Raw genomic sequence first — 26,155 nt, forward strand, 5'->3', positions numbered from 1 at the left:
TCTAAAATAAACCTGACAGAATGTTAATATCCACTAAATCTGGGTTGTGGGCTCAAAATCATGTTAGGATTTTTTCCCCTGAACTTATCAAAATATTTAAAATACCTTATTATTCAAAATGTTAAAATTAAGAAAGGGCCGGGAGACTGGAAGAATAGGGGAGTCATTCACACAAGAATAATCAGGAGCTGGTTTAGGTTCCCCTAAACTTGAAGAGGACACTTGGTAAGCTCAGCTGAGACTGAAGAGGACCCTTCACATCCCTCAGCCAGTGTGCACAAAAGGCACTGGGAGCAAAGTCGGGGGGCGGGGGGCGGGGGGCTGACAAATATGGACAAGAAAAAAGTATTTATTGCCATCCTAGATCAGATAACTGAAGGGAGTGAGAACCACCTTCCCACGTAACTTAAATGCCGGCGTAACCAAGTCATCTCCCCTAAAACAAAGCCAAGGAAACTTCCAGTTACACCGGAATTCAGATAAAGACTCACTATGAGTAGCTATTCTGTGCCTCCTCTCTCTCCACCCCTCCCCCAAACACTCACAAACAAAAACAAAATGTACCCTTGCCCACTTGAGAAAGAATTAAGAATTGGCAGCTCTGCTAAAGTGGACAGTATCCAATCCAAGGCCCTTCTCTAGAGAAGATGTTGACAGAGCCCAGAGGAAGAAGTAAGGAACTCGTAAATCAGTTAAGTTTTGATGAAGGCTTGTCGATGAAGATATCCATCCTTCCACATCCCCCTCGTGTTCCAACCCTCCCAGGGGAACCTAAGGACCTCTAAGATGTCTTCTATCCTATTCTGTTCTTCTCCAGCAAAAAAAGACTTAAAACACAACATCCAAATTCTTACTTTGCACTTTAAACCCAAACAATTTACTTCACAAAAACCCAATGACATTAAAAACATGGGGAAGAAAGAGGTAGAATCCAAGAATAATGACAAATCTTTTTTTTCTAGATATACTTTTTGCTGGTACCCAATTTATCATAACTTATTTCTTTTACCAAAGTTTCATTGATACAGCTTAAAACTAAGTTTAAAAGAAAACTAGAAGGGAACTTAGCAGGAGAGATAAATACATCTGCACACACAATAAAACAAATACCTTGACATCCCTCCACATCTGAATCACTTGAATCACTGAAGAACTCTAACATCCTAGTCACTCCACTCCAGGGCGTCCAACTGCCCCAGGCCAAAGCCCCAAACCCCCATGGCACTCTTGGGGCAGATATTCCTCAGTCAGACCCGGGAAAATAGCACTGTTCACTCTCGACTAGAAAAAAGGACGATGGAATGAAATGACAGAAGTCTTTCTGTCTTCAAGCACAATGCAGCGTGGCAGCATGGAACAAACATTGCAACAGGACTTGTGAGGGAATTAGAGAGGTGAGCTAACATTTATTAATCACCCACTACATTACAGCCATGAATACTGAATCTCAGACTAAGCCATCACTTCACTACTTCCATGATCCGGAGTAAATTTCAGGTATTCTATCTGAAAGTCAATGAAGGAGACTAAGAAAAAGGAACAGTCCCTCTTGTTCTCTGATTCTATTTCTACAAACATGATCACTCAACAAAAAATGTATTAGTAAGTTATTTCAAAAGTCTTTTGCTCTGTTCCTCTCCAATCTACTCTCTCTATACCACTGACAAAATAATCTTTCTAGAACATGAAACTTTATCACCCAATGTTTAAAAACCCTTAAATGGCTTATCATTTCATACAGCACAAGATAAAACTGTCCCATGATCAGCCTTACCTACTTCTCCAGCCTCATCCCTGACCTCCAACCCTGTCCTCCAACTATAATATTAATAATTACTTAAACGTTACCTGGAGAAGTCTGGCCGTTTCGTTCCTTTAAGCATTTACTCATGCTGTTTTCTCGGCCTCAAGTGTATGTCTCTCTCGTCTGTAGGGTACATCCTTAACTCATCTTTCAAGACTCAGCTCAAATATCATCTCCTCTGGGAGGCACTTTCCAACCTCTGAACGTCCAAGGCAGAACTGCCCCCTACATACCTTTATCACAACATCAATCACACTTCACTTCATCTATATATTCATCTATCTCCCACTAGACCCATAACCTCCCTGGAGGCAGAGACCTTGTCTAACTTATCTGCTTCCTCAGTGCCTAAGACAGTGCTTACAAGGTAAGACACAAATATCCATCAAAGGATATTTGATGGGGTAGGGAAGACAGGAATTGAAAAGATGAAAAGAGAAGGAAAAACTCGATTAAAATGGCCTGAAGAATAGAGAACAGTAGTGCTTATCAGTACCACTATCTGTGGCCTTCCGCTCTTTCCCTAAGCTCTAGGCTTCAGAGAGCTTATTCGTTTTCTTGGCTAAGCTGTGACAGCAATGTTAATGAACTCCAAAACCATACTTCCAAGCATTATTTACCCCCACCTCTCCACCAGCTAAGGCTCATCTCTAACAACTGGAACCGCTTTCATTTGGACATTTCGTTGCCACTTTTTAAGTCCAAAACATTTCCAATTGAGCTCATATTTCCCTAAGAAATGAGGAAACCTCCCCGACTTCTTTACTCCAGTCAATGTCTCAGAAACCCAGGCTTAAAATGCCATAGTCACGTTTGATCAATCACCCTCCTTCATCTTCCACATCCAGTCCTCACTGATTTTGATTTTCCCTTCATAATCTTTTTTTTCACTCTTTCCCCTCCACAACCCTAACTCAGGTCTCATCACCACAAACACCGCAGGTGCTCACCTCCCTTCCCTCCAAACCAAATCTATTTCCTGTTATCATCATATTATGATCCTAATAAAAAATTCTCAGTGGTTAGCTGTTTTCCATTATTTAAAATCTAAACTTACAAGCCTGACTTTTAAGACCCTCTATAAACCACAGCTCCAAACCAACCTAACCACCTTTGTTTTATGACTATTCACTTCAACTCAGGTCAGTCTCATCACTGCCCCAAGAACACCCCAAGTACATTCCTGTTTCCAAGTTTTTGCTTGATCCCTCCTAGCTCCAAAATGAAATGAATTTTTTTGTTATTTGCTTCATCTTCATTTCTTGCACCTAATACAATTTTCTAAAGATCTGGAGTAAACTACAATTCCTCTGTGATATCACTCATAATTACCTGAGTATTCTTCTCCCAAAATACTTATGGTTTGAGATCTGTATTATGCAATTGATAATATACTTTCACATTTTAAAATTTTCTCTGGCATAAAGAGGCTCAATAGGTATTCACCTCTTTCTACTCCCCTTACTCCCAACTGGACTGTAAATTCCTCAAGGGCACAAAACTGTCATTTTTCCTGATCTTCCATACCACCTAATAGAACCAAATTCACAGCAAATCACAAAAAATAATAGTTTAGTGGTCTCTCCTATGCAAAACTATTTCTTAAAGTTTAAGGTATAAGACATAATTCTAAAAAACACAGTTACAAATAATCCTGGACTAAACTGCATAAATGAAAATGCCTGATTTTTCCAACTCTGAATTTTAGCTCAGAAATACAATCTCCTGACTTCAGTGGTAAATAATAATCCTGTGCCCATGACATCACAAGCACATAGTTTGGTAATGATTATGAGAAGGCTGGGGTAGGCAAGGATGAAGGAAAACAAGGCAACTGAAAGGACAAGGATGGAAGAACAGCTGTGTGATTTTTTTTTGTTTGTTTACTTCTTAAGTGTGGACACATCTCCTTCCTTTTTCTATTTTTTCTTAAATTGGCCATATTTTCAACAAGTTTACTTCAGGAGGAAAAATCTAATAGATTTTTCAAAGGAGCTAATACCTGCAGAGCCTCTAGCTCAAATCCTTTGAAAAGGCCAGCTTAATCTTCAACAATGTAGTATGATGCAACAGGACTCCTCCAAGATATTGTGAGTAAAGACTTATTCAGAATGCAACATAGGCATCTTCTACCAATCGCTCTTAGGAATAAAGCAGACAGCCTGAGAGGCCACATTGGACCCACACAGATTTTGAAAAGAAACTGGTCTTCATTAACAGACTCAGTGTAGCCCAGTCTTAATTATCCTCATATGGACTGTTCATTTTATGGATTTCTGAGGCAAAATTTTTAATTCAAGACTGATGGTTCTTGACTATCAGTATATTTTCCAATCAGGTAATTCAGGTTTAGAAACAGAACTGCAAATTCATTCCATCAGTATGATCCCCAAACACTAAAGTATGATTTTTAAAAACAAGAGATTTCTTAAGCTCTGAATTACCTAAACTAGTGCTCCCTACAATAGCAGAGGTAACTGAAAGTCAAATGCACTTGAAACATAACACTGTCCTTACCATAAGCTTGAAGAGAATCCAACCATAGTCACACGACTGCCTCACAGGCTGGTACAATGAGAGACAGTAACAAGCAGAGTTCAACATAGTAAGGTGTGTGCATACAAAGACTTCTACAAGGAATCTCAGGTCTCCTGGCTGATCTCTTTAGGCCTGGACAGTCCAGAAAAGAAGGAGAGGCACAATGTACTGGTGCTTCACTCCTTGCCCCTGAGTTCCTGGACCAGAGGGCTCACTTCCCACTAAATCCATCCTTTGTTCAAGGACCTACAATGACTCTATTGACCCTTTCATCAACACCCAACAGAGTCTGGCCTCTGAGTCCCCCCCACCCTCTCACCTGCTCTACCCATGACTTGAGCAACCCACATTTTCTCTAGTCATTCTTATTTATTCTCCCCACAAACACAACTTAGTCATTCATACCATACTGCACACTGTACATTTTATACTTTCTGCCCAGATCTATTTCCTTTTACTCCCAACACAAAATAACTATTTCACTTACTTGCTCACATATATCATATAAAGATGAAGAAGTAAATTGTCCAAGGTCACAGAAGAACCACAATTTGAACCAAGATCCACCTAATTTCATATCCCACGCATCATTATGACTCTAATCCATAACTTCCCAAGTCCATTTCAAATTTTCCTGATTCAAATCTTCTCTAATTTACCTCGTTCATACTTTACTTAAAATTTTCTAGTCTTCACGTATCCCATTTGTAGCACATTAAACATGGTTTTGTTTACACGCTTTTCCTAAATGTTAAAGCTTAAACAGTCTGCCTTCTCACTTATATACTGTCTTCCCCAACATCACCCTTCTCCCAAGGGCAAGAACACCTGTTTTTTACATCTTTTGTATCTCCCAAAGCCTGTCACTGGAGCTTGGAGACTGTCTTATCCATAGGAGTGTTCAATCATTATTCAGTAAGGATTTATTACTTTAAAAAAATCAACTTCCTTCTTCTATCATACTGAAAAATCAACTAATTTCAGGCATTCATGAAAAAGCTTTTCTGCATCTATATTCTAGTTACACCATCTATATTCTAGTTACACAGATTTTAATTCTCTCACTTATCAGGCGCTGCTGAGTGGATTCCAGGCTGCCACTCCACAGCTCCTAAGCTTGCATAGGAAAGATACTGCTGAAGTCATACTTCAAAGCATTGTTTCAGGATTTTTTCCCTGATGGGATGAGTGTCTGGAGTAAGGAGAAAGAGTGCTCCCTTACAATGCCCTCTTCCAGCATACTTAGCATGCTTAAGACATTCAGGAGCTCTAAAACTTTAACAAGTGGCCCCATAACAATCTGAAAACTTCAATTTAATACTGAGTTAGTCCATCATAATTCATTTGGTAACGTATATTGACACTCCAAATTACCAACAAAGCCTGCTGAGAACTGAAAATAGTGATGGGCTATTGGGTTGCCCTACACTTATTCTTAGATTTTATTCACCCCTTCAATCCTCACCCCTAACCCCAACCCTGGGAATAACACAGGCAGTTCAACTAGGGGAAGTTGCTAAATACAGATATAAGCTGAATTTGCCACATATCATCACTAATAATGGCACCAACTAACACAAATTAAAACAATTATTGATAGTCAACAGATTCCGGGACTGTGTGTGTAATTTTGAAAAATTAGATATTACCATCCAAATTAAATCATTTTCAATAGGAGCCCCAAAGAAAGAGATTAAGGGAAAAAAGCGTCAGGAAAATTTCCAAGTTACTGGCAACATAACTGCATCAAAGTCCAACTAATAATTAAAATCCATTACTGGTCAGCCTGCCTTATACAAGTCAGTATACAGACCTTCCTTTAACAAAGGTTCACTTTTTTTTTTTTACAAGGAAGTCTTTGGCATTAAATGAAAGGGATAAGTCAAAGTAGGCATCAACAACAAAAATGATAGTTTGGAAACTATTTTCCTTCTTTCTTTCCTGCTTCAACGCATACTGTCCAAAGTGGGTATCGGTTCAATTCTAAATTATTCATTCATGTTAATGGATGATTATCAGTAGAAAGGTGCTGATAATCCAAAATGGAAAAAATCAAAAAATAATCTATTTCAGTTTTGGAAAATCTTTTCGGTACGTTTAACTTTCAATTACTCTTAGCATGACCTAATATGTGTATTCATTTCTAATCTCTAAGTACATAGTAACTGGCCACCAACTTAGGAAGCGCTCCGAGGCATGCCGAGTAGCCAGTGGAAATTAGAACAGACTGGTATTCGGCTTCCCCGTGAACAACATCAATTTCATTTATTTTACAGTTCTGTCCAGCCTTCAAAATATCAATAGACTAGCACAGCAGGTTGGTTATTAACCTTTAAAAGAAAGGCTGGGAAAAACAATGAGGACAAAGAGTATAATTGTTTGCCCATAATGTATTCATTTGTAAATTATGCACAGCAAATGTTTAATTACAAGCCTGATTCTCCCTAGCCACCCAGCCTAAGTCCCTACCGTCTTCTCCATCAAGAATGCGACCTCATTTATTAGGAAGGAAATTTTCTCTCTTTTAAAGTTACATAGTATAGAAAACGTTTTTAAAAGATTTAAGACTAGCTACCCTTATGGACCCACCTTCCTACTACTTCTTCCCTCTGTCTTTTCTCACTTCAGAAATAGGTTGAAAGACAAAGGGTTCCAGCGTCCTCTAACATCTAAATATACAGGATGATAAGTCAAACACTAAACAATTAGCCGTTTCTGATTTTATAGAAAGTATTTTATACATATATGAACTACAAGTCAACTAATTTTTGCCTTTGCATTCATGAAAACTCCCTCAAGAGCTGGGGAGAATCTCTTATATAAAATCTATTTTAGTTTAATTTTTATATTTATTGTGCCCAGAGAGGCCACCTAGGTTCCAGAGACAGACTACCTATACACAGAGGGAGAGAAGGGTGAGAAGAAGAGAGAGGAAGAGGGACAGAGAAGGGGAGAGAGAGACTCAGAGCGCTGCTCCTTGTGAGCCGACAAGCTAAAAATACGCCGGCCCAGTAAACAAATCCCATTCCATCCAGACCGGAGCCACACCGTTAACCTAGTAATTATGAGAAGAGGAGTGAGATCACGCAGCCCCCGGCTTACTCATCATCAGCTTCTAAAGTTTCCATCGGCTCATGGCAACTTTTCTTTTTTCCAAAGTTCATAAGCCTACCATAGAATCAACCTCTCTATCACTCTCTCTCATATACACACTTCTTTTTCGCTCCCTTCCTCCATTACTGGACGCACCTCAGTTTAACTAGCGATATGGCAGAACAGTTTGGTTTCTGCTCATTTTACTTTTGAGACTTTAAAATGAACTTTATCGTACTATGAGAGTAGTAGCCGGCACTCCTGGCCACCTTAAAATTCCACCATCCCTCCCCGAAAGTCTAGCTGATAAGGAGAACCGTCCAAATTGCCCAGCACAGCTGAGGAAGGGAGGCCACGAACGGGGAAGGGGGGCTGGGAAGGTGGGACGCAGGTGAAAGGGAGGGGTAACGGGAGAGAGGTTGGGACCAAGCAAGGAACGGTCAGGGCGAGGAGGGGGTGCCGAGAGGAGACGGCTCCGGGTGAAATACAATCAGAAAGGAGAAGAGGGACAGTGGCGATCAGAGGGTCAGAGTTTGGGAGTCTGAAGAGGCGGGAGGGGCGGGAACAGACGGGGGAGGGTGACAATGCGGGGGCTCCGTTACCCTCGCGGCTCCTGGGGCAAGGCCCTAGGCCGGGGCGGAGCGCGGGGCCCGGCTGCCTCTCCTCATTCCTCGGCTGTGACCCAGGGGTCCGGCCGGCCCCTCCCCCGTCGACGATGGAGGCGGAGGCGTTGGCTGAGACTGAGACCGCGGCTGTTGCTCCGCACAGGATCAGGAGCTGGAGCCAGACAGGACTGATCTAGACTGGCTTCCCCAGTGGCTTTTTGCCTGCTCCACACTCGGTCGCCACTCGCACTCCCGGCTGCTGGTTCAGGATCGGTGGTTTTCGGCCGTCCGGCCGGAAACAAGCGCCAGTTTCCGGCCGGAGCTGGTTGGTGGTGACACCCAAGCGGCCCCCGAGGCTCCTCCCGCCCCGCCCCGCTCGGCCCGGCCCCGCCCGGCCCGGCCCGGCCCGGCCCCGCCCCGTAACAGCCCCGCCCTGAGCGCCGCTCCCCTGGCTGCGACCAGTTTGGCGCTTGCCCTGCTCATGAACCCGTGTTTTCCTGGCTGGTGTTCCTAAAATCTCTGGTCTGGAGAGTTCTTGAGCCGGAGCTAGATCGGTACTGGGTGGACTCTTGAGACTTTGAGGTGTAGTCAGTTGGACACAGCCCTTTGGGAAGAAGCAGAAAGAGGCGGGGTAGTTCTAGAAAGGTGAGAGGGATGAAAATTCTCAGAGAACCAGAAGACTGAAATTCTAGTTACCCTACTCGATTATTCTGGACTGACTGGGGGGAAATTAACAACGCTTCTTTTAGATCTATCTCCACCCAGTTATGCACTCTCTCTCTCCTTCACTCATGTAGTGAACATGCTTTTCTCTATAAACACTCTATTTACTTGCATAACAATTATACCCTCTTGACATATCTACTTTAGACAGCGCAATCAAAACAAGTTTTGTTGTGCTTTTTTGGTAATGCCTTTTAAACTGTGGTAATGCCTTTAAACTATGCTATCGCATTGTTCAATTCACAAATATTGACTCCCTGCTGTGTACAAGGCATTGTGCTCATTGATATCGGGATCACAAAAATGAATAAGACATAATTCCAGGCATCAAGGGCCTTACACTTTAGTAAAACACATAAAGTGAAAGTGTTAGTCACTCAGTGATGTCCAGCTTTTTGCAATGCCATGGACTGTAGCTCACCAGGCCCCTCTGTCCATGGAACGCTCCAGGCAAGTGAGTAGCCATTCCCTCCTCCAGGGGAATCTTCTCCACCCAGGGATCGAACCGTGTTGCAGGCAAATTCTTTACGATCTGAACCACCAGAGAAGCCCGTATTATATAAAGCAGAACTCACGTTAAGTGCTGTGTGAGTTAGGAGGACCTATGGCTATGAGAACATAAGCCTTGCCTGGCACATAGCAGACTTTTCATATTTGTTGAGTGAATAAAATATTAGACAAACGTTGACTGTTTTAAGTAAGAAGAGACGTTTAAAAACATCCTGTTTATGACAAACACAAAATAGGGCCAAAGTAATGGTGAATTTTAATTCAGATTCATAACATTGTGGCAACTGGTTTGCATTTTCAAAATATTGTGCCCATTAGGCCTATTTAAAAACAAATAGTTGACTTTTCTGTCCCCTGACTACTTTCTGAAGTCCTCAGATTCTAAAGGGAAGGAGAGGAGCATAGATACTTGAGAATTATCCAACTCACGACCAGAAAATTGACACCTGAAACAGGAAACTTCCTAGACAGCTACATCTCTTGGTAGTACCCTGAGTTTAGAGTTGAAGATTCAGAGCCTGGGACCAAACTAAGGTCACACCCACCCCCTTTGCCATCTAAATCTGAAGTAGGAGGAAAGGTCCACAGATGAGGAGTCAAAAATCTAAAGCTGTCTTGTTTCACTAAGGCCCTCCCAGGACCAGGTTATGCCCATCTGTTAACTATGTCTTTCTAGTCTTGACTCCACTACCACAGACTTATTAGGACCAGGTAGACATTCAAAGGCACACTCCACCCTCAGTACAAGGCCAAATGTTACTTTTTGGCAGTGACTATGAAAAGTTTCCAAACTTGAAAGCTGGGCCAAGTTGCTGGTCAAACTCATTTAAGTGACCACACTTTACAGGCTTGTCTGGAAATGTAGGGGCCAGGAAGTGATGGAGCTGCAGTTGCTGTGTGCCTGTTTCTTGCTCTGACCATCCATCACTCATTGTTTGTGCAGTTGCTCAATGGACTGCTTGTTTTGGGTTAGCCCAGGCTGTGTGGGTAGCAGTGTGGTCAGCTGGGCTGGAAGCCAGGCCACCTGGGTTCTGGTCCCGGCTCAGCCAGCCCCTGATCCATTAAGGGACTCCCTATTCCTACGTGTCAGTTTCTCTGCCTAGGATCAGGGGACCTCTTTTGTAGTGATGTGGTCACTCAGGCTGCCACTATGCTAAACTCTCCGAAGCAGCTGTCCGATGTCATTGTCAGCAGCCAGAACACAGGTGGTTATTTTTTCTGATAGAAGAATAGCAAGGAAAGAAAGTAAAAAACAGCAGAGAAAGCCCTACCTGTGTACCCAGGACCACACACCCTTATCTGCCAGTCAGTACAAAGTTCTTCTCCTCCCTAAAGGCTTGTTTCTGTGATTCTAAGGGCTGCTCCAAGGAGTTCCCAGAGCTTTCACTTCACTTTATGCAGGAACAGAAAAAAAGAGCTTTGCCTTTTCTGCAGAGGAACTAAAAGGAGAAATTATTTCAACACTGGGGCTAATGGATAGACTAGAGGGAAATGTTCAGAGAAAGCTATTTTGCAGCTAACCAGGAAAAAAAAAAAAACCAGCAATTGTTTGCGTTTATATGGTTTTGTGGTAGAAAAGAAAACCAAACCAAAATAACTTCCTTTTCACTACTATCACTATAATTTAGCCAGTGGTTATGTGGAGTTTTAAAAACTACATATTGTTTGTGCCTGGGAACCTCAGAGGACTAACTCAGAACTCTTGGGACTGAGGACCATGAATCTCTATTTTTAAAAAATATCCACAGTTCTTATAAAGTGAAATGTTTTCCTACCCTGCGGTGACTGGCGGTTTAGTCACTAAGTTGTGTCCAACTCTTGTGACCCCATGGACTGCAGCCCACCTTGCTCCTCTGTCCATGGGATTTCCCAGTTAAGAATACTGGAGTAGGTTGCCATTTCCTTCTCCAGGGGATCTTCTCAAACTAGGTGTCAAATGCATGTGTACCTACATTGCAGGCAGATTCTTTACCACTGAGCCACCAGGGAAGCAAATGACCGAGCAATTCCACTCCTAGGTATTTACCCAATAGAAATGAAAACATGTTCACAAAAAGCTTTTATGTAAATGTTCATAACAGCATTATTCGTAACAGGTCCAAACAGGAAATATTTCAGATGTCTACCAATGGAAAAATGACAAATACACTAGTCAAAAAATGGAATACAATCTTTAAAAAATGAACCCTATTTAAACACCACCAAATGGACAAATCTCAAAATCATTTGTTGAGGAAAAAGGAGCCATTTATATGAAATTCGAGAACAGGCAAAAGTAACCTTGATGACAGAAATCAGAGTTATAGTTGCATACTGGTGGAGGTAGGGATTGAATAGAAAGGGGACACAAGGGAACTTTTTGAGGTGATAGACATGTTCTGTATCTTGACAGTGATCACTGTTACACATGTATGTCAAATTGTGTACTGAAGACTGCACATTTCACAGTGTGAACGTTACCTCAATTTAAAAAATAGAAAAAAATCTTGGGTTCCTTCATAACAATTAAATTATAAATTTACATTTTTTCATCCATTAGATTGCAAATGTTCACCATTTTTTAGTTATAGTACCTGGCATACTGCTTAACCCATGGCAGTCATTCATTAGATATCTACTGAGTGAATGAATGAATGAATGAAGAAACTGACAGCTGGGACCCATTGCTTTGGTAGCAAATATCAGACTCTATTTATACTAGAGTCACATCTAGACTTAGAATAATATAACTGGGTCTATTTCCAGGCCTTCTATTTGCTTGCATACCTTTGCTAGATTATGCTTCCTAAAATGTTTCATCGCTATTTTCCTTTCTTTTCAAAAGCTGTAGCAGCATGTTGGCCACTTAACCAGTATCCATTCCCCTTCTCTCCCTTTGCTTATAGAATCCTGATCACGTTTAAGCAGTCATCGTTTTCAGTGTGGCCATGGACTTCAGGGAGATTGACTCCAGTGGAGGGTGGGGACTAAATGGGAGGGAGATGGGTGAAACACTGATGGATCTAAACCAATCACAGGGATCATTGCCCTTGCCAGTGCCCAGCTTAAGAATATGATACAATTCTCTCCAAAGTGAGATCTGAGGAAGTCGACTAGACTTCCTTGCTCTTACAAAGAGACAAAGAAAGAGAAATAAGAAATGATTCTTTTCTGCTGCTGAGTGTGGCTGGATTTGGAGCTGCTGGTCTGTTTGGAGGACAAGGTTACATACTAAGGATGGCAGAGCAAAAAAATGCAAAGAATCTGGGTCTTGGGTGAACTGCTGAATTAGCCAACCCTCAACCATCCTCCTTGAAATTCTTATTATGTAATAATACATCCTCTTTATTGTTTAAGCCACATTGAACTTAGTTTTTCTATTGCTTGCAATGAAAAGCATCTCAGCTAATATAGCCATCAACAACTCCTTAGTATCTATAAAATGAAGCCAGAGTTCCTCAGTCTGCCCTGTAAGATCCTATATAACCTGATCCCAGTCTAGTACTAACTCCAGAAAGTGGCTTGTTAACTTCCATCTCTCCATTTGTGTTCTGCTTTCTTTACCACCAGTGGTAAATATTAACAACCAGCTCTCCAGGTGGAAAAGGCCCTGATTTATAGCATTTACCAATTTCTATGGTGTAAATATTCCTGCTCTGATTAATTTCATGCTGCTAATGTGATGTCACTGAACACAGACTTGGGGAGAGACACGCAACCAACTAGCCAACTAGCAAGCCAGTAAGAGCACTCTACCACACTACTACCCACCTTCCTCTCCTCTGTCTATAAGTTTTTCTCACTGGAATTCAAGGCTTAACCTGTATCATGCCCTTTTAAAGACATCCTATAAAATCTTAAATTATAAACGTCTTCACTAGTCAACACCAGTCAATTGGAATCCAGTAATTGCCTTGAACTGTTAGTCTTCACAAGCATTTGCTCATCTGTCAACTATTTAGTCAATTAAGTTAAGCACCTAGGAGTGGGCTTCCCTGGTGGTTCAGTGGTTAAGAATTTGCAATGCAAGGGACACCAGTTTGATCCCTGGTCCAGGAAGATCCCACATGCTGCAGAGCAACTAAGCCCATGCACAGCTATTGAGTCAGCTCTCTAGAGCCCCATGAGCTGAAATTCCTGAGCCTATGTATGGGCCGCAACTACTGAAGCCCACGTATCTAGAGCCTGTGCTCCGCAAGAGAGGTCGCAGCGATAGAAGCCTGTGCACCACAACGAAGAATAGCCCCTGCTCACTGCAACTAGAGAAAGCCTAAGTGTAGCAGCGAAGATGCGCCATAGCCAAAAAATTAAATAAATAAATCTTAAAAATAAGAAAGAACCTAGGAGTAACAAAACAGCAAGAGAGAAGAGTTCAGTGATACCATTCACTTTCCCACATCTTCTAAGGGGTTCCTAAGGTTAGGCATTAAGGGACTGTGCTGTGCTAAGTCTCTCAGTCATGTCTGACTCTTTGTGACTATATGGACTGTAGCCTGCCAGCCTCCTCTGTCCATGGGTATTCTCCAGGCAAGAACACTGAAGTGGCTTCCATGCCCTCCTCTGGGGGATCTTACCAACCCAGGGATCAAACTCATGTCTCCCACAGTGCAGGCAGATTTTTTTGTGGTCTGAGCCACCAGGGAAGCCCATTAAGGGAAATACTAAACAGAAAATCCTGCCTTCAGGCCCTAGGAGTGCTAAAGATCACTGGAAGGAATGTTGTAAATAGGACTTATCAGTTCTCCATTATTTCAAGTGCTGGTCCCCAGGAGAGCTATGTTAGGACATTAGCTACAGGACTGTTGGCAAGATTTGGGCTTGTTCCTATTCTGATCCTGACAAATCCCCTGAGGAGGAAAGAATGGGCATTTAAGGCCATCAGGGACCTAGCAACAGGTAGATAAAGAAAGAGAAGCCAGTTCCTGAGGCTTTGAAGATAGTAAGTGCTACCTTACCTGATTGGAATGCCATTCATGTCAGCTTCGTCTCCACTTCACAGGTGACACACCCTCATATTTGGAGGAAAAGCAAATATTTCAACTGCTAGCACATTGACAGACACAATGAGGTGAGGTCAGGGAACGGAGTGACTTAGTCCCCTGACTAGGTCAGCACTGGGAGGCAGGCCAAATTCAGGCTACTGGAAACTGATAGAGCATTCAGGGGACAGGAGATGTGAGACTGTACCAAACTCTTTTTTAATGTGGCAAATGGCCCACATTGAGCTCTATGGGTACTGCACACTGGGAATGTTTTCTAAATTAGAAATACGTGCTTCTATCCTGCCTTGGAGAGCTACCATCCAGCTATAAGTGGTACAGTTGAGTGACTGTATGTAATTGGCATCCACTAGAACCTCTCTTGTGATGTGCCCTCTGACTGTCGCTTTCCAGGTTACTGAGCTAATCAGTATTAGGTTTGTTCCCTTGTTGTTTGTGGTCTGTAGACAAGCCTGCCAATCATAGCAACTCCTCATAGAGAAGTAAACAAATGATAGTTCTTCCAGCTGGGAAAAACAAAATCTGGGTCTGAAAAAATATCACAAGTTTGCCTTAGGTTACACTTCCCCTAGCATGTCAGGTAAACTTCCTAGTTTTAGAAGAGATCAAACCCTGAGGTTAGAAGAAATTAGAACAAGACCAAGAACTAGGGAGATCCATGAGTGAGTGAATTACTCCAGGAACACCCAAGAGAAAAGTGTAAGACCAGGGGAACCTTGACTATGAGAAAGCATTGACTATGGGAAAATAAAGGAAAGAAAACTGAGGGGCTGATAATTGAGGCCTGCTTGAAGGAGGTAGGTTTCACTGGTGGCTCAGTGGTAAAGAATCCACCTGCCAATGAAGGAGATGTGGTTTTGATTCCTGGGTCAGGAAGACCCCTGTGAGAAGGAAATGACAACTCAACTCTAGTATTTTTGCTTGGGAAATCCTGTGGACAGAAGAGCCCGGTGAGTTATAGTCCACATGGTCACAAGAGTTGGACACAACTCAGCGACTGAACAACAAAGAAGAAGGTTACAAATGCTAAACAGAGGTGCTGCCCCTGCAACCATGTTTAAACGGGCCAGTTTCCCCTAAGCAGTGACCTCGGGCTCCTCCCCTGGGCGGGAGATCACACACAAGTGGCCGCTCTGCTCTTACGGGCCAGTAAATGATACTGAATATAGCACGAGAATGCTTGCCTCCTTATTTAGATCCTCTCCAGGAGCAGTGAAATGGGAATTAGTACCACCCATGAATTCTGCTGATATTTTTAGGCACCCACCGTGTGCAAGGAATGCAAAAACACAATCATAGCCCTTAAGCGATTTCAAGAGCAAGACCGGGCACTGGAAGTCCAAATCCTTTCCTGTTCAACATATATCCTTCACCTAATCCAGAAAAAAAAAGAAAAAAAGGAAGGTGACGTAGACTATGGAAGGACAATATGGCCTTTGATTACAGACATCCATTCCTAAAAGAAGCTGAAAGTGTCAATTCTCACTGCCCATACAGTACATTCTGTCATTTGTTACCTGCTTCCTATAAGACTTTCCTTTTGATCTTTAGTTTCCTCTTCCCCTCCTTCTCTAGAGAGTAGTATTTATATGGTCCTTTTGTAGCAAACTCCTTCTAATATCCAGAGCATGTTACTTCTTTTTTTTTTTTTTAACATTTATCTATTTATTTATTTGGCTGCCCCAGATCTTAGTGCAGTACTCAGAACCTGGGATCTTCCATCTTCATTGCAGCACGTGGGATCTACTTCCCTGACCAGATGTTGAACCCAGACCCCGTGCATTGGGAGCGGGGAGTTTTAGCCACTGGACCACCAGGGAAATCCCATAGTGGTTACTTCTTAACACTGAAGCACAGCCCGCTGAGTTGGTGTCATTCTGCCTATTCTGAGGGATGGCCCGGCACTGGACATACAAAAATCTACAGTGATTTTTACTGTAGATTTACTGTAGAAATACACAGACTCTGTCACTAGTGTCCCTGCTTAAAACCCAGGTGAGTTTTCTTTTAATGTCTGAATCTGTTGTCAATACCTCTACATCAAATCATTAAATCTATTCCTTTTTCCCAATTCCTACTGCCATAATCCTAGCTCCTTACCTCTGACCTACACTACTGTGCAAAATCCCACAGCTAGTCTCTTGTCTTTCTCTCTTCTCCTATTATCCTTCCTGCTCTGTCTAAACCTAAGGTCTAGTCACATCATTCCCCTGTTCAAAAGCCTTCAATTGTCCACAAAGAAAATAATAATAATGATAATAATTATTATTATAGATATAATATAAAATTAAATATTATAACTATATTACATATATTATATTATTATCTTATACTTAGAGTAAGTTTTTTGGGTCAGTGTGGTTGGCACTGTACATCCCTGAAGGACTAAAAGAATTCAAAGAGCTTGTAGACTGCTTTGGGATAATTGTGTAAACTGAGAAAGAAAATATGTAATGTTACTTAAGACCAAAATTGACTACAACTGCTGCCTTTTAAAGGCAGTGATGTAATTCATATAGCAAAGAAAAACTTATTCACACTGCCTGTTTCCCTCACAGAATTATAAGAAGGGAGTAGTGGCCTTTGCCAGCCTCAGTTAGTTCTCCTGATTCTCAGGATGGGAACTGGAACAGGTGATTCACAAATTAACACAACACATTACTGAGTCCTTGCATATATGCATGCTAAGTTGCTTCCGTCATGTCCGATTCTTTGTGACACTATGGGCTGTAGGCCACCAGGCTCCTCTGTTGGGGATCTTCCTGACCCAGGGATCAAATCTGAGTCTCTTATGTCTCCTGCATAGGTAGACAGATTCTTTACCACTAGTGCCACCTGGGAAGCCCACTAAGTCCTTGGCTATAACTCATCAAAGAAAATAAAATTATCTAAAGGGAGCCCCATGGAAGGGGGTCAAGAAAATAAGGAGTCTTTAAAGGAAGAGAAAGGACTGAGCAATATAAAACTTCTTTATTGCCTCCAATCTCCAGCAAAGCTTAACACATACACAAATACCTTGTGTGAGGAGTATTTTTGGGGGAAAATGAAAGTGGGCATTGCACATCTCGGGGCAATGCGGTACAAAACAGCAACAGCCATTAGAGATGGTGAACCGATCCATCCATTGAACCAATCAGTACCCCGGAAAGCCCTAAGACACCCCCCACACACACCCTGGTCTTAATTGCAGGGGAGACTGAGGGCTTCTACTGTGCAGGAGAGTGAGCTTAAGGCAGTTTCATCTGAATCTCCCTGCTACCTGTACAAAAGCACTGGATCCTTCACAGAGATGTGGGCTATGATGTGATGAGAAGTGTGTACTGCTCTTTACCCCTGTTCCTTGTGGGGCTCAGTGCCCACCACGCGTGTGTGCTTAGTCCTTCAGTAGTGTCTGACTCTTTGCGACCCCATGGACTGAAGCCCACCAGGCTCCTCTGTCCGTAGGATTTCCCAGTCAAGAATACTGGAGTGGGTTGCCACATCCTGCTCCAGGGAATCTTCCCGACCCAAAGATTGAACCCCAGTCTTCTGTGTCTCCTGCATTGCAGGGGGATTCATCACCTGCTGGGCCATCAGGGAAGCCCACATGAGTACTGAATAGATACCTATCTGATAATAGTGTTGACATTTCTGTTTCATTGTCCTTTTGTGTAAAATGGTTTGCTCAGAGGCCTGGTCCATCATGCATTTTGTGCTCCTCCATCTGTGTTCCCTCCCTCCCATGTGAGTGCTGCTGAGGCCACTGCCCCTCTACCCAGGGGTGAAATCTGCCACGGACCCTGAAAACGATAATATTCTTCAGGCCTTCTCCTCAGTGAAAAGAAAACCCCATGTCTCTTCCCCAGACTTACTGCCACCCACACTCTTTCTTCCTGGAAAGGCCTCCAGGTAAATTTTGCTAATAAGAAAGGTCCCAGATATTTAGTAAAGGGAATTGGAATCAAAGAGAAAAATAATGGAAGATACCATCCTTGTGTCCTATTTAGTAAAACTAGAATCTAAGCAGAACAATCGGTAGCCTCTGTGTGTTTGGAAAGAAGACAGTAGACAAGAGAAGAAGCAAAAGACAGGCACTTTGCAGTAGAGTGGGAATTAAAAAGGGGTTTCCCTGGTGGCTCAGACCGTAAAGAATCCAGCTGCAATGCTGGAGACCTGGGTTTGATACCTCGGTCGGGAAGATCCCCTGGAGGAGGGCATGGCTACCCACTCCATGGACATTCTTGCCTGGAAAATCCCTTGGACAGAGGAGCCTGGTGGGCTACAGTCCATAGGGTCACAAAGAGCTGGACACGGCTGAAATGAGTTAGTACACATGCAGAAATTATAAAGGGTGGTCTCCAGGTGACAAATCACACCAACCATCAGGCCCATGCAAGGGGTTTCTGTTTTGAGACCTGAACTTGAAAAGGTATTTCAGCCTGATATCCATAGATATCAGGAGCCTGGGACCCACTTCTGGGTGCCTGGGAATTCGGAATTCTCAGCCCACATGTCCTGAGTCTGCTTTCAGGGACTGTGTGGGCCTCTTTCCTGGGTCCAGATTCCTAAGGATGATCACCAATTGGCTAACTCCACCCACCCTGCTACACCCCAGGCCATAACCCCAAGAGTCCAATAATTTTAAATTGGAACCTGGCCTTCCAAGTTATAATGAATATATATTTGTGGAGTTAGGAGCATAAAACATTTTATCTAAAAACTTGTTAGTTTTATGCTTTAAATATTTAGACATATTGTATATGGGCCTCTACTGATATTCTTGCCCCATGCCTACAAATGTTGAGGGTGACCCTATTTAAAATACAGTGCTAGGACTTCCTTGGTGGTCCAGTGGTAAAGAATCTGCCTGCTAATGCAGGGGACATGGGTTTGATCCCTGGTCTGAAAGATTCCATATGCTGTAGGGAATCTAAGCCTGGGCGCCGCAACTACTGAGCCTGTGTTCTGGAGCCGGCAAGCTGCGACTATTGAAACCATTTTCTGCAACAAGAGAAGCCACTGCAATGAGAAGCTTGTGTACTGAAACTAGAGAGTAGCCCCTGCTTGCTGCAAAGACCCAATGCATCGAAGACTAAAAAATAAGAAAAAAAAAAATTTTAAATAAAGTGCTTGGGACTGAAGAACTATGTATTTAAGAGAAAATATTTAAGAGAAAATTTAAGAGCATATTTTCTTCCCTGCTATTGATTAAAAGCTTAGCTACAAACCTAGATTTTTATTTACAGCTACTGACTGATTTATCTGGAAATTTTCCTCTAAAGTGAAGTAGACCCCTATCAAATAATTGTCTGTATCTAAATATTACCTTTTCCCTAAACATGTTTGGGGTAACAAAATAATTATGGGCACTTGTTGATTTCTTAGTTTCCAAACAAGGGCTTGGATCTCTAGTCTGCCTCCTCTGGCCCTGCTGGGGTCTCTCCTGGGGAAGCCCCTCCACTTCTTCTCATCTGCTTGGGCTTAATCCCCCTCCTTCCACTTCCATCAGCCCCCAAATGAAACAAAAGTCACATATTTTTAAAGTACATAGATTAAGAGACTTTTTAGTCAATAGTAAATGAATAGGCTTTTATATTCCTTTCTCTCAAAAGAAGAAATAATTTGCAATCTTTTTAAGTGAGTCAGGTTTTCCCCCTTTGGGTCATATACTTTTAGTAGGAAGCACTCTATTTTGCTGTATCTAATAATGTACTGTAAGTCTTTTGATGTCTGATTTCTTTCCAGTTGGGTTAAGGAGGAAGGCAGGCAGCCTTGGGCAAGGTCCCAGAGGCTTGGAGGACTTGAGTAAGGTATTTACTCACAGCAGCTGGGAGGGAATGAAGCCAGAGGGCAAGTGTAAAACTATACTAGGGAGGTCTGGCAGGGGTTAATTATTAATCTGGAGAAGCCAAACCTTGTCATCAAGTCCAAGGGGCAAATTGAGAGCCAAAAATAGAAGATGAAGTCAGAGATCAAGAACTCAGTAAACTTAAGTTCCATGATTAAGGCAGGTATGAGGTGAAAGAGTCCACTACAGAATTAAACAGACTGAGCCCCAGAGCTCCCTGTTGTGGAATGAGAAAACAAGGGCTAAGCCCAGGTCAGGTTTAGTGAAAAAGACATGACAGCAGCAGCCCAAAGGAATCCAGGCTCTAGTATTCAATGCATATTTTTCAGATGATGAAATTACTTATTAACTAGTCAATAATATGTATGAAGAATATATAAGTTGTATGAGAATATGCTTATGTAAGTCAGTAGCTTTCTTGAAGAGAGGCAGAAGGGAAAAAAAGGGATGAACGTGGATATTTAAAGTTCACTAACATTGCAGGCACAGTGGCTACCCTCGACTTTCTCTTGCCACCAAATGCAACATCTAACCCAGGCATTTCAACAGTTTCAACTGTTGTTAAGAAAAAAAAAAGCTTCTTCTTCCAAAATGAAGAACAATCTAGCAGATCTGTCTCTTTTTTAAAAAAATTATTCTTCCTGCTTCCCAACCCAAGCGTCTGGAACTTGGAATGGAAGTAGTGATGAGTCAGGGTTAGTTCCACAGTCTTCATCTGTAACAAATACCATAAAATCTCCTGCCTAATTCCAAAGCAGCTGATCTGACTGAGGGAGCAACTCCAGCCCTTGGTCCCTGTCCACACGTGCTCATGTGACTAGAGCGTGTACTTCATGTGGTTCTCAGACTGGTCTGACCTGGAAATTCATTTGAAATAGACCTGTGGGCATAGAGAGATTTCACAGGCCATATAATGACAGCTTATCACCATGTCTCTAAAACCAGCTCTGCAAATCACAAACAACACATGGGAGTCTATCTCCTGGGCAGGTCAGTGAGGAGTTGCTCTCCATTTACCTTCAGTTTTATTAAGCCCTCTATTATCTCACTGGATTCATCTTAAGTTCAATGGTAGCTATGTTTTTAAGACCCAAGAGAAAAAAAAAATCTCAACGCACCCAATTACTATAAACTTTGAAGAATCTCTGTCCTAAAAGGCCAGAACATTATCCTCAGGATCAGCAGCCTCAGCTAAGGAATTTTCACTGTTGTTCAGTTGCAAAGTCGTGTCCAACTCTTCGTGACCCTGTGGACTGCAGCACTCCAGGCTTCCCTGTCCTTCACTGTCTATTGGAGTTTGCTCAGATTCGTGTCCATTCAGTTGGTGATGCCATTCAATCATCTCATTCTCTGCCTCCCCCTTCTCCAGCCTTCAGTCTTTCCCAGCATCAGGGTCTTTTCCTCCAGCTAAGGAATATTAGAATCCAATAAGATTTTATTATTTGCCATTTTGGTGGCAAGAGGTTTATCACAATTAAATGATAGCTGGCAGTGGGAAACTAGATAGTAGAAAAGACAAAGAGATGCCTTTTACCTGGTGTATAGTCTAAAAGCAGAATCAGGAGGGACTATTGACAGAAATACAGAAAGGTGGAGTAACCTGGCCTAATGACAGCCATACTTCCTGCTTATTCCTTCAGATGTCAGTGACTGATGATAGGATTTAACTTTTAGCCGAGAACTACCTCCTTCCTAGTTGGAACACATCAGTTACATCAGTTCTAGGGACATGAAAGGTAATAATTTCTCAATGTAGCACCACACTTAGCATAAAATTAACACACAATAAAATACTTTCCAAGCATTTATTTGCAGAAGGCAATGGAATAAGTATTCCTTTCCACAAGTCAAATCTAGTCTTTGCTTAGTTTTTCTAAGCACCTATGATCTATTTTAGATCACAAATTATATGTCCCTTCAAACAGCCATTTTCATTTTTGTTGTCAAGGATGAGAGCATAGCAAACAATAATGTCCGAGGTAACAGTTTTTCTGTTAGGAGTTTGTCCCTGATTATTTCCTCTGCACACTGGGGAATAAAGGATCTCACAGGCTTATGAGGGAACATTAGCTTAAATAGGAGGGGAACAATAAAGAGGATAAGGGATTTGAGTACAAGGTGATAAAGCCTAGGAACAGATGGCTTGATGAAGAATACTGAAGAAGACTAAAGATATCAATTCCTATGCTGCTTTCCATGTTCTTCACAATAACTAGAAAAATTATTTTTGATCTTTTAGGAGCTTAGCCTGAGAGACATTATATGAGAATTGTACTGACATAAATATAGCTATTGAGAACAAATATTTCAATAAATAGCAATAATTGCAGCTATCATTTTAGAGTGTATTACATGCCAGGCATAGAAAGCTAAAGGACTGATGATGCTTTTCTTACTTAATCCTCTTAGCAATTCTTCTTTTAGTTCTGAGTCTTCAGTGAAGTTTTATAAGACACCAAAATCTGATCTGAGCTGAGGTGTGGACAGTACACTATATGTGTGACCTCAAGAAGAACTGATTGGAATCAGGGACTCAAATGTCTTCAGGACTGTCTACAGCCTTTGTTACGAATGAAGAAAATAGGGAAAACCACTAGACCATTCCAGTGTGACCTAAATCAAATCCCTTACCATTACACAGTGGAAGTGAGAAATAGATTTAAGGGACTAGATCTGGTAGACGGAGTGCCTGATGGAGGGAGGTTTGTGACATTGTACAGGAGACAGGGATCAAGACCATCCCCAAGAAACAGAAATGCAAAAAAGCAAAATGGTTGTCTGAAGAGGCCTTACAAATAGCTGTGAAAAGAAGAGAAGTGAAAAGCAAAGGAGAAAAGGACATACCCATCTGAATGCAGAGTTCCAAAGAATAGCAAGGAAAGATAAGAAAGCCTTCCTCAGTGATCAGTACAAAGAAATAGAGGAAAATAACAGAATGGGAAACTAGAGATCTATTCAAGAAAATTAGAGATTCCAAGGAAATGTTTCATGCAAAGATGGGCACAATAAAGGACAGAAATGGTATAGACCTAAAGAAGCAGAAGATATTAAGAAGAGGTGGCAAGAATACACAGAAGAACTATACAAAAAAGATCTTCATGACCCAGATAACCACAATGGTATGATCACTCACCTAGAATCAGACATCCTGGGATGTGAAGTCAAGTGGGTCTTAGGAAGCATCACTATGAACAAAGCTAGTGGAGGTGATGAAATTCCAGTTGAGCTATTTCAAATCTTAAAAGCTGATGCTGTGAACGTGCTGCACTCAATATGCCAGCAAATTTGGAAGACTCACCAGTGACCACAGGACTGGAAAAGGTCAGTTTTCATTCCAATCCCAGAGAAAGGCAATGCCAAAGACTGTTCTAACTACCACACAATTGCACTCATCTCACATGGTAGTAAAGTAGTGCTTAAAATTCTCCAAGCCAGGCTTCAGCAGTACATGAACCACGAACTTCCAAATGTTCAAGCTGGTTTTAGAAAAGGCAGAGGAACCAGAGATCAAATTGCCAACATCTGCTAGATCATCAAAGAAGCAAGAGTTCCAGAAAAACATCTATTTCTGCTTTATTGACTATGTCAAAGCCTTTGACTCTGTGGATCACAACAAACTGGAAAATTCTGAAGGAGATGGGAATATCAGACCACCTGACCTGCCTCTTGAGAAATCTGTATGCAGGTCAGAAAGCAGTAGTTAGAACCAGACATGGAACAACAGAATGGATCCAAATAGGAAAAGGAGTATGTCAAGGCTGTATATTGTCACCCTGCTTATTTAACTTCTGTGCAGAGTACATCATGAGAAATGCTGGGCTGGATGAAACACAAGCTGGAATCAAGATTGCTGGGAGAAATATAAATAACCTCAGATAAGCAGATGACACCACCGTTATGGCAGAAAGTGAAGAAGAACTAAAGAGCCTCTTGATGAAAGTGAAAGAGGAGAGTGAAAAAGTTGGCTTAAAAGTCAACATTCAGAAAACTAAGATCATGGCATCTGGTCCCATCACTTCATGGCATATAGATGGGGAAACAATGGAAACAGTGAGAGACTTCATTTTTGAAGGCTCCAAAATCACTGCAGATGGTGACTGCAGCCATGAAATTAAAAGATGCTTGCTCCTTGGAAGGAAAGTTATGACTAACCTAGACAGCATATTAAAAAGCAGAGACATTACTTTGCCAACAAATGTCCATCTAGTCAAAGCTATGATTTTTCCAGTAGTCATGTATGGATGTGAGAGTTGGACTATAAAGAAAGCTGAGCACCGAAGAATTGATGTTTTTGAACTATGGTGTTGGAGAAGACTTTTCAGAGTCCCTTGGACTGCAAGGAGATCCAACCAGTGAATCCCAAAGGAAATCAACCCTGAATATTCATTGGAAGGACTGATGTTGAAGCTAAAACACCAATACTTTGGCCACCTGATGCAAAGAGCTGACTCATTTGAAAAGACACTGATGCTGGGAAAGATTGAAGGCAGGAGGAGAAGGGGATGATAGAGGATGAGATGGTTGGATGGCATCACCGACTCAATGGACATGAGTTTGGGTAGACTCCAGGAGTTGGTGATGGACAGGGAGGCCTGGCGTGCCGCAGTCCATGGAGTTGCAAAGAGTTGGACACAACTGAGCGACTGAACTGAACTGAAATTTCTTTCTTCATTTGAGTTTTATTCTATCCCAGCACAGACTGACTTCTTTCACCCAAGAGGGAATAACAACTCCAAAGCCTCATGTCTCACAGTGCTCACCCCCAGAGAAGGTGGAGCCCAGCTTTCTCTTTTTTGGATCCACCTCCTCAAGTAATGAAAAATTTAAAAAATAAACTGGATCTAATTAAACTTAAAAGCTTTTGCATAGCAAAGGAAACCAGAAACAAAACAAAATGACAACCCTCAGAATGGGAGAAGATATCTGCAAACAAAGCAACTGACAGGGGATTAATTTCCAAAATACACAAACAGCTCACCCAACTCAATATCAGAAAACAAATAACTCAGTCAAAAAATGGGGGAGATGTAAATAGACATTTCTCCAAAGAAGACATACAGAAATGGCCAAAAAACACATGGAAAGATGCTCAACATTACTAATTATCAGAGAAATGCAAATCAAAACTACAGCGAAGTATCACCTCAAACCAGTCAGTATGGCCTTCATCAAAAAATCTACAACAATAAATCCTGGAGAGCGTGTGGAGAAAAGGGAACCCTCCTACATTGTTGATGGGAATGTAAATTGGTACTGCCAGTATCGAAAACAGTATGGAAGTTCATTTAAAAAAATAAAAATAGAACTACTATGTGACCCAGCAATACCACTCCTAGGCATATATCCAGAGAAAACTATAATTTGAAAAGGCATATTCACCCTGATGCTCATTCAGTTCACTCAGTTCAGTCACTCAGTCATGTCTGATTCTTTGCGACCCCGTGGACTGCAGCATGCCAAGCTTCCCTGTCCATCTACAGCACAGGGAGCTTACCGAAACTCATTTCCATTGAGTTGGTGATGCCATCCAGCCATCTCATCCTCTGTCGCTCCATTCTCCCACCTTCTATCTTTCCCAGCATCAGAATCTTTTCCAATGAGTGAGTTCTTCACATCAGGTGGCCAAAAAATTGGAGTTTTAGCTTCAGCATCAGTTCTTCCAATGAATATTCAGGGTTGATTTCCTTTGGGATTCACTGGTTGGATCTCCTTGCAGTCCAAGGGACTCTCAAGAATCTTCTCCAACACCACAGTTCAAAAGCATCAATTCTTCGGTGCTCAGCTTTCTTTATAGTCCAACTCTCACATCCACACATGACTACCAGAAAAACCTTAGCTTTGACCAGATGGACATTTGTTGGCAAAGTAATGTCTCTGCTTTTTAATATGCTGTCTAGATTGGTCATAAGTTTCCTTCCAAGGAGTAAGTGTCTTTTCATTTCATGGCTGCAGTCACCATCTGCAGTGATTTTGGAGCCCAAACAAATGAAGTCTCTCACTGTTTCCATTGTTTCCCCATCTATTTGCCATGAAGTGATGGGACCAGATGCCATGATCTTTGTTTTCTGAATGTTGA

General features: G+C 42.0%; 1 protein-coding gene across 2 annotated transcripts in view; it reads right to left on the minus strand.

The window, feature by feature from the left end:
• Window positions 1-8,229, minus strand: part of OTUD7B (OTU deubiquitinase 7B) — a 55,736-nt gene extending 47,507 nt beyond the window's left edge. The window contains exon 1 of one of the 2 annotated variants that reach the window (XM_020899869.2): window positions 8,038-8,229. The gene's annotated coding sequence lies outside the window, so the exon portion shown is untranslated. Of the gene's footprint in view, window positions 1-4,321; window positions 4,610-8,037 lie in introns of those variants that run through there. The other variant, XM_020899870.2, reaches the window with a different exon arrangement.
• Between the last annotated feature and the right edge of the window lie 17,926 nt (window positions 8,230-26,155).

The sequence above is a fragment of the Odocoileus virginianus genome, chromosome 5 (assembly GCF_023699985.2).
Source record: "Odocoileus virginianus isolate 20LAN1187 ecotype Illinois chromosome 5, Ovbor_1.2, whole genome shotgun sequence".
NCBI lineage: Eukaryota > Metazoa > Chordata > Mammalia > Artiodactyla > Cervidae > Odocoileus > Odocoileus virginianus.